Source organism: Musa acuminata, chromosome BXJ3-10 (genome assembly GCF_036884655.1).
Source record: "Musa acuminata AAA Group cultivar baxijiao chromosome BXJ3-10, Cavendish_Baxijiao_AAA, whole genome shotgun sequence".
Lineage (NCBI taxonomy): Eukaryota > Viridiplantae > Streptophyta > Magnoliopsida > Zingiberales > Musaceae > Musa > Musa acuminata.
Genome location: NC_088358.1, coordinates 22,711,403 through 22,721,384, shown reverse-complemented (window position 1 = coordinate 22,721,384; position 9,982 = coordinate 22,711,403). Strand labels below are relative to the sequence as shown.

At 36.3% G+C, this 9,982-nt stretch overlaps 1 long non-coding RNA gene across 1 annotated transcript; it reads right to left on the bottom strand.

The window, feature by feature from the left end:
* Positions 1–2,186: 2,186 nt before the first annotated feature.
* LOC135650723 (uncharacterized) lies at positions 2,187–3,264 on the bottom strand. The gene is made up of 3 exons (XR_010501605.1): positions 3,186–3,264; positions 2,870–3,061; positions 2,187–2,651 (listed from the first exon to the last, which is right to left on the bottom strand). It is a non-coding gene; the product is annotated as an uncharacterized LOC135650723 (long non-coding RNA).
* Positions 3,265–9,982: the final 6,718 nt, after the last annotated feature.

Sequence of the window (9,982 nt, the reverse complement as noted above, 5' to 3'; positions counted from 1 at the left end):
GCTTGCAGATAGAGATGATCTTATCAAAGCTATAAATTATGATTAAGATTTGTCATTTGGATAAGTTCTCCTAATATTTAGATTTTTTCTAGTTGATAACTAAGAGAGTCATCGATGTAGCCTAATAGATTATATCCAAAAAAGAGATAGGTGAATTATGCTTGCTAAAATGTATAATTACCACCTTTAGAGAACTTGAAGGGGATTAGATGTTGCATCATAGATAGAAGTTCTATAGGTTTAGATGAATTATTGTTTATAGAGGAAATAATAATTAGAGTTTCAGATGAAAAAGAGAAAGACATGCTGAGAAGTTATTTTGATCCAATAAGAAAAATCAAGAATTAATTGATGGTCTGATTTGAATGCACATATGGTGGAGATATGATTTGTTGGAGGAGATCAAATATGAGAAGTGCACAAAGGGAGGATCCGAACTGAGATGTGCAGAAGAGAGTGATCTCTTCTGTTATCTCCTGAGTCCCTCTCTTGATCGTGAGTGCTAATAACACAATCGAATTTGTTTAAATATTATTTGAAGCAAGAAGGCTTTGATACCATGAAGAATTTATTGTTAAAGAGATTATTTCATTTATTGAGGTAATGTGTATTTATATAAATAGTGAGGAGAGATTTCCCTCAATCATGTGCTCAAAATATATATTCAATTTATACACTTAAATTTATGAGTGATTCTCAAATCATAGATTGATTGAGGATTAGAACATGTAACGAATACAAAGTTGTAATTTTATATTTGCTTCTTCTATATCATTCTATATTTGTTAATCCATATTTGCTTATATCATAATCTTCTATCGGAACCTAAGGTCATTTTATAATTAAAAAATTATTAATTATCATATCCCTAAAAGAGATCCAATCACAAGTCTACACAAAATAGCATTCTGAAATATATGTATGTATTTTAATTAATGAAAGAAAATGTATGGCCATCCTCCATATTATCATTCCGCAAGTAGGATTTAAGGTTTTTTTAATCTGAATAAAATGCCAACTAACATGTCTTGAAAAATGATTGATTGATTCGCATACCAACTCACAAGTCTCCATAAACACATTCCCTTTGGTGGGGATGGTGGTTGTGACTGAGGGTGGTGGGGTAACATAGGGTGTCGAGGGACCTGCCCATCCCTTCGATAGGAATTGCGATCATGATTGTTGTTCCTCTTGTTATTGTTGATGTTTTTGTCATTGCAAGTAGTGTTCTTCATATTGACTCACCCTAGGGTGGGAAGAGTTGGTCCTACATGGGGACTCCCTTCTTACCGAGACAAGAGGAGCCCCATCCGCTACTTCTGGCAGCAACTCATCTCCTTGCTGACGTTAACTCGGAGGGTGCAGGGTGCATTTGTCTGATCCAAAAGAGGTTCGAGCCTCCAAATTAGAGTGATAGTGCTCCCACCTGATTTTGGCTTCCCGACACTCGAGGGAAGATGGGTGTGACACCACCGATTTGGTTTTCATGCCACGTCTAGTAATTGCTAAGGATATTGTCTTGGAGATCCACATTTGCAATAGAAAAGGAAGGTTAGCCTCGACTACTACAGGATCCAGATTAGCCATTGTTTTGGAGATCCTACCTGATTTCATGAAACAACCGATGTCGCGCGCACATCGACGATGTCGACATGATACTTTGTACGCGAATCTGCACATAAAAATTCTAAACAACTATGCGAGGCCAAATTGACCATACAACCCATGCAAGGCCGAACCGGACCATGGAGCGCTACAACAATGCACAAGACCGAATAGGCCCAAAGAGCATTATAACAAGGTGCTAGGTCGAATCGACACTGTGAGTGCTACAACCCACACGAGGCCAAATCGGCTCATGGAGCACTACAACAACGCGCAAGGCCGGATCAGCTCATAGAGAGCCACAACCTGCCCAATTGGCCAAAAAGGTGTGGATTCACTTGGTGTCCGTAAAGTTTGACTTGGTATTGACTTTAGAAAGGTTGCTCGGTTGATTCCAAATCAGCTCCCAATTTGGACAACCAAGATCTCACTTGAACGGTTTATATACAATTTGAGTACATAGTTTTATATGTTCCTTCAAGTTACCTGCACATTCTTTCTTCTCTTTATTGCTCTTTCTTGTTCCCCTTTCACTTGATGAATCGGATAACAATACACTGGATGATGGTAGTCCAAACATATCATAGTAGACCAACAAGTGGTTTATAATTTATTTAAGAATACTTTGAGGATAAGAACATCAACGACGATAATGACGACGGCAACAACAACAAGGATGACGATGGGAACAACAACAATAAAGACAACGATGATGACGACAACTGCTGCTCCTTATTTAGTATAGCATATGTGTAGCAGCAACCCTACACGGACTAGTGCATCCATATCTAGGAATCAGCCAAGGAGCAGTACACCGCAATGGCTCCCACGGCGACAGTCAGTTGACCGACAAGTCCACAGAAGCCCACAATTTGACCACCCTCCTCTAAAGCGAGGGAGAAAGGATTCCCCGTCTCATTGCCAGCACTTACGTTTCTGTTTTCATCGGTGGTAAGAGTAAGTTGTGTTATGAAAATGTCGGTTCCCAACATTTGTTTGAAGTATCCCGAGATGGAAATGAAGTGTTCGTCCTCATCGAGGGTGATCTACAAGCGATCATTGGCTGAGTTAGAAATGAAACCCAGAGGAAAAAGAATAAGAATTTGGAACTCTTCTAGTGCTTTATCTGTTCTCAGAAAATAGCAATTAGATATAAGATGGTTTTCCTAGAAGAGTGATGTGCTTTTGTTCTAACATGCATTGAAACACAAGAAAATTTGTACATGTACATGCGAGTTCATAGATGTTAATAAAAAATGTATACCTCTTGGGATGCGCGCTTTTTGGTTCCAATAAGCATGGGGGGTTGGGGTTTACCACCCACGACGAAGGTTAATTCCAACCCGTATATTACATCTCCATGGTAAATCTTGACCTTGGTAAAGCGGTCAACACGACCTGTATCGAACGCATTCCCTGCGTTCGCACCCCACGGCCCCTCCTTGACAACTTTAGCCTGCTTGCGTGCATTAATGCGTCAACACCACCGAATATAATTGACATTATCGTATGATATTGCTGCTGTGTATAATAAATGCAGTCGAAAGAACTCGAGCATGAAGGCGAATTGAGCTTCTCACCATTTGCAGACACCGATATGGAAGCACTCCTTTCCAAGAAGATAAGTTACGATTGCACGCCCTCCTCGGTGGAAAGCGATGGGAGTATTTATAAAGATAGCTGCAGTACAACACACACCTATAACTGAGATTCCTCCGTATTATAATTTCATGACTTTAGGTCTTTTTTTAATCTGAATGAAATAGCAATTAGCATGTCCCTAAAATAAAGATGTCCATTAATCCTTGGATCACGCGAGCACCCACTAAGTCTCCGCAATGTAGAATTCTTAAATATACGTATGTATTTTAATTAATGCAAGAAAATGTAATACTATCATTCCACAAGTACGAGTTAAGGACTTCAGATCTTTTTTTAATTTACATGTCCCTAAAAAAAGACTTTGATTGGCTCACCCAAACAGAAGTCTCCACAAAATAGCATTCTTAAATATATGTTCTTGTGTCAATTAATGCAAGAAAACTTATGGTCACCCTCCATACTATCATTATACAAGTAGGACTTACGGTCTTTTTTTAGTCTGAATAAAAATGTCAATTAACATGTTCTTAAAAAGAACTTTTGATTTGTGTACCTACTCACAAATCACCACGACATGGCCTTCTTAAATATATGAATGTAAGAAAATATATTTTCATCCGTCATTCTATCATTCCATAAATACTATGATGACCTACGGTCTTTTTCTAATCAAAATAAAATGTTAATTATCTTGTGCCTAAAAAAAGATCCACTCACAACTCTACACCAAATAGCATTCTTAAATATATGTATGTATTTTAATTGATACAAGAAAATTTATGGCCATCCTCCATACTATCATTCCACAAGTAGGATTTAAGGTTTATTTTGTAATCCGAATAAAATGTCAATTACCATGTCTCAAAAAAAAATTGATGATTTGCATGTCTGCTCATAGGTCTCCACAAAATAACATTCCCTTCGGTGGAGATGGCGGTTGTGATTGAGGGTGCTAGGATGATATGGGGTGTTGAGGGGCTTGTCGATCCCTCCGACGGGAATTGTGATCATGATTGTTGTTACTCTTGTTATTGTTCTTGTTGTTGCTATTGCGAGCAACGTTCTTTCTACTAACTCTCCTGGGGTGGGATGAGTCAATCATTCATGAGGACTCCCTCCTTGCAGAGAGGGGAGGTGACCCATCCACTTTTACTAGCAACAACTCATCTCCTTGCCAACGTTGGCTCATAGTGGGCATGGTGCTTTTGTCCAACCTTGGGGTCGGAAGAGATTTAGGAATCTGAGATGGGGTGGCAATGCTCCCACCCAACTTCAGCTTCCTGATGCTCATAGGAAGATGGGAGTCACACCACTAGTTTGTTTGATATAAAGCTCATGTGTGTTTATATCTTTTAGTTTAGTTTATACTTTAGACAACATATAGAGGATTTGCAGTTGGTTTAGTAGCATAGTTTAGTTAGCTTTTATGATCATTTTGAGCTTATAAACATAGGTTATGTATAGTCATTACAAAGAGATAAAATTGCCTAGAAATAGGACATCCAAATAACCATTTTAAGAATTTTCTAGCTTCATAAAGTGATACAGAGTATTAGCCAATATATCACCCATGAGCTACCATGGTGACACTTGGCTAGATGGGCTTTTGGGATATTATCTATGACTAGTTTGCAATCTTGTTACATAATGGTGTCATGTGGGCACTTATAGGGACATTTGGTCATGACGGACTACATTGTACCCTTTGTCATGTGACCATACAGAGCTTTTGAAGTATATATTCATAATTCACATTGCTTATCATGTGTTTGTTGAAATGGGCATCACAGTTGGACCGATGTAATTAGTATATTCTATGAGAGAGGTTTTGTGAGAGAGTTTGCTAGTTGGTTATAAGTATGGACACGACAAACACATTGTTAGTGTCTAATAACTTGATCTCTAATAAAGTTAAAGTCGATCATAATGTGTTTCATATATGAGTAAAACATCAAATTAGCATATAAGTAGGTGGCACTAATATTATCATAATATATTGCATGAGTGGATTAGGAGATGATGCTAAGTTCGTGTAGCAGATTGGTAACCCAATTGAGTTTTATTTCAAGGAAAGCCGACAAAGATATACTATCATTAGTGTTGCTTACCAAATCAACATTAGCAAAGGCATGGAGATGAAGTGATGAATGATTACGAATAAGAAGGTTTTGATTGAGAGTCCATTTAAGATATCGTAGAACACATTTTAGTGCAAACCAATGCGCAATGGAGGGCCGATGTATGAATTGTTATAATTTATTGAATACAAATAAAATGTCTGGATATGTTTGAGTTAAATACTACATAGAACTAGGTACTTATTGGTATTGTATTGGATCCGTAGAAGAGCCATCATCTTATAATTTGGGTGACTCAATTATGGAGAGTGGAGTTTGTGACTTATTTGGCATTCTACATGTTTATCTTTAATAATATATGTCGAATATACTTCTTTTGAGATAGAAAAAATTTAAAAGATATGAACGTTGCTTCCACTCTCAGAAAGTATTTTTAAGGTTTCTAGGTCTTTGATGGACAATTGTTTTATCAATTGCTTAAAGAATTGCTCGATCTCCATAGAATTTTTGTTTATGATAATAATGTCATTCAAATAAACTAGTAGATATATAATACATCTCTTTTATTGTCATAGGAATAACAAGGTGTCAGACTTAGAGCTGACGAAGCTAGTAGATATTAAAATTAAGCCATTTTCAATATACTAGGCTCTTGGAGATTGGTGAAGTCTATAAATAACTTTTCATAGTTTACATACATGATCTAGATACTGAGGATGGATGAAGCCAAGGGGTTGATATATAAAGACATCTTCAATTAAAGTCCAATGTAAAAAAGTATTGTTAACATCTAGCTATTGTGTATGCCAGCCTTGAGTAATAGATAAGCTCAGGATGAGTCGAATATCATTGATTTAATAATTTGATTGAATGTCTCTATAAAATCAACAGATGGTCATCAGTGAAACCCTTTGGCCACTATACGTGCTTTGTATCTAGCAATAGATCTATTTGGGTTTCGCTTAATTTGAAAATTCACTTACACTTAATGATATTTTGTGTGAGGTGAGATTGTACAAGGTTGTATGTGGTATTATGGAGTAGTAGAGCATTATATTCCTCACACATGGCGTTTTGATAGTGTAAAGATTTTTCAGCTTAGGTGATGATTGTGGATTCAATAGGCTTAGGTGAAGAGCTTGTGGTAGCATGAAAATCATGAATTTGATATGGTTTGAATATTTCTTTTTTAGAGCATGTTGTCATGTGATGTCTAAGCTAGATAGTATTATTAGGTTGTGTTGAAGGTATATGAATTGGTAAAGAGTTAGTGACACATACCTGATCATGCTGATGTACTTCAGTGCCATTTAGTCGAGAAGAAGACAAAAGGTATCATTTATGGTGCCAAGGGTGTTGCTTCATCGGGCATTGCATAATGAATCAATCGAGAGGTAGATGGGGCAATTGCAAAGGCGATAAAGTGTTGTTGAACTAGAGTAATATGGGAGTATAGGTCTATAGGAGAATTACTAATTGATGCTATGAGCGATGCACTTGAAGGGTTTGAGATGTACTCATATGAACCTTTTGATAGATGGTTGTGTTGGTAAACATGAGGGAGTATCACATGCGTAGCGAAAAAATAAAACCAAAATCAATTTTCAAATAAGGAGCATTGGATCATCGTGTGATGATCAGTCACTTAAAACTTAAAATCACAATACTACAAAAAGAGAATGAGATGTTCTTACCTAGGGAGATCGTAAGTCATTGATCTAAACCATTGACTAAAATGCTTAAGCTAGAATTATTAAAATACACTCATTAGACTATTATAAGCTAATCTTAGTCATTGCTGACTTTCGATGTGGGTCTAATTGAGGGTATCACAATCTTCCCCACTCAATTAACTTGACATAGTTCTCTGATACTAAATCTCATAACCCGAGTTTGATGGGCTAATTGACCTATAACTTTATTTAGTCCAAACTATTGATCAAAATGATTAAGTTGAAATTATTGTGTTACACTCATCAGACCCTTATAAGCCAACCTTAGTCTCTGCCCACTCTGATGTGGGACTAATTGGAGGTGTTGTAATCTCCCACACTCAATTTGGCTTGACATCCTCGTCCAAGCCCAACATAACCCAGATCAAACCCTAGCATAGTGTATGTGAGGCATGGCCCAATGGTGGCTCCACACCATGACAAGTTCTCTAACCCTATCCATAGGTAGCCTTTTCCTACTCGAGCTCCCTCACCATACCCAAATATTAGGTTAACTCTAATACCAAATGTCACGACCTAAGTCTAATGGGCTAACTAGCCTATAATTCCGTTTTGATCCAAACCACTAACCAAAATGCTTAAGCTGGAGTTATTATAGTATATTCATCAGACCCTTATAAGTCAATCTTAGTCATTGCCTACTTTCGAAATGGGACTAATTGGGGGTGTCACATTATATAGCCCCTAATAATTCATATTTTGATCTATCAGATAAGGGAGCTCTCACTCTAGTAGTGATCCACATGGTGGATGACAGTGGCAATGCACCTCCTCCTCATTGCGAGTTCTCTCCTCATGACAATGCACCACCATGCAATAATAGTAAACAAGAAGGGGTTGGCCCTCTTGCTGTCCTCTCACACCAGGGAGAAGGGCTCATGGCAATAGAGAGATGGGAAGAAGAGATTAGGAGGCTAGCAACTCTAGTGGTCTAGCGTATGATCGTTTGAGCCCTACTAGCTTAATGAGTATCGAATCCCTATCCAATAATCCCTCTAAGTTTCATACTCTATTGGGTCTCATTCAATGGATCTATTAAAACAAGAGCTTATTAGATATTCCATATATAATCCTCTATTCATCATGTTATCCACCTTATGTATGTAACGCTTTAGGCCCAATACCGAGTTGTCCGTGAGTTGCACTTGTCAGAACTCCTTCTGACTCAGGAAATTATTATCTCATAATAGTTCACTCAACTCATCGACTGTGGATGTACTATGCCACTACGCCATAGTCTTCAAACAATATAGAGGGATCTAATCTATCAGACTTATTTGCCCTTATTTATCGTGTATCAATAGTCCCTCATTTATTTAATATCCTAGAGACTGTAAATTAGATATGGTGCGATCAAACTCATACAGAATCCATCCGAATCTCACTCTTATCGGATTCTCCTCAAGAACTCTTTCTCTCTCAATCAAAATAACCTTGGCTAGGGATTTGCCTAAGTGAGAACACACGAGATATTTCTCTCATTATACTGAGAGTAAATGATCCTCTATTGACACATAATTATATTTGTAAGATTGACTGTTATTCTTAATGATCGGCTATACTAGATCTGAAATATCTAGATCTATAAGTTCAGCATCAAAAAATAGAGTAAACCAAATCATCATTGGTGTCTCAAGTCTAAGGACCATATATATAACTAGAACTACAGAATTGTTATCTAATAATAAGGTATCATTAATTATCTAGCATTCCATAAGCAGATTATTCAGTGAACTCATTCTCTAATGAGTACCTACATTATATCCCTAGTATCCCCACATAAGTAGTTATGAGACTAGTTGCCTCTATCATACAAATAGGTATATAGTACAATAATCTATCCGGTTACTTCGATGTCGTTTTCAAATAACATACGACGAGGAATATTTATGATCTATGTTTAAAGGTGAATTAGTCTCATTATTATGATCTCATCATAATCCAATTCCCATTGCACAGATCTAAGGACATCATAATATATTCATCATATAATATAAAGTGAGAAAATATCATTATTAATATTATTCAATAGAGATTGTGCAGTAGATTACACATGTCATCACTCATGTAATTGACTTGCATGGCACCTGTAACTAGTAGGTTGTTAAAGTGGCTCGCATTGCTAAAGGGGCAAGATTTTGGGAGACAAAGATAAACTTAACAAATATAATATGATGTGATATAAAGATCTTTTGAGTTTGAGGATCATAATATAAAAAAATATTATATTCAATGGTGTACTCAATAAATATGCAAGGTTTTGATTTTTGGTATTAACTTATGCGAAGAATACGAGCATAGCTAGGGATAACATAAATAATCAAATATTTTATTTTTATAAAAGTTTAGAGTTTTGTAAAATAGTTTTTCAAATTATTACTGGTGTTGTAGGATAGGGATAAGTATATAGTTAATAAAGTGGTTTGTAGTTTGAATGGTTGATGACCAAATGGTTAGGGACATAGAGGCTTAGTTGAAGAGGGTAAGACTAGTCTCAACTATATGTTGGTGCTTTTATTCGACAGAGTCAACTAGTTGAGATGTGTGTGGTGGTGACATGAGATATTATATATCACATGATAACATATAAGTTGTTAGAGCTTAGTGTTCACCTTCTCCATCAAAAAATTGTTTTAATGGTAGACTCAAAGAATTCTCGACCAGCTTTCTAAAATAAGTAAAGACCATAGTGACTTCATATTTATATTTAAGAGGATATAACCATATATATTTAGTGAATTAATATACTAAAATGATATAAAATCTGAAATTATCAAAGGAAGTTATTGGGGTGGGACCCCAAACATCAATAAAAAAAAAAACTCAATAGATATGTTATTTTATTTATAGAATTGAGAGAGAGAAATAAGGTTTCTTTTTATATGAAATGTACATAAAATATTATTGAGTATAAAAGTGTTTGTGTCTAAACTAAGTGTAGTCGAACTAGTGCGAGTGATAGGG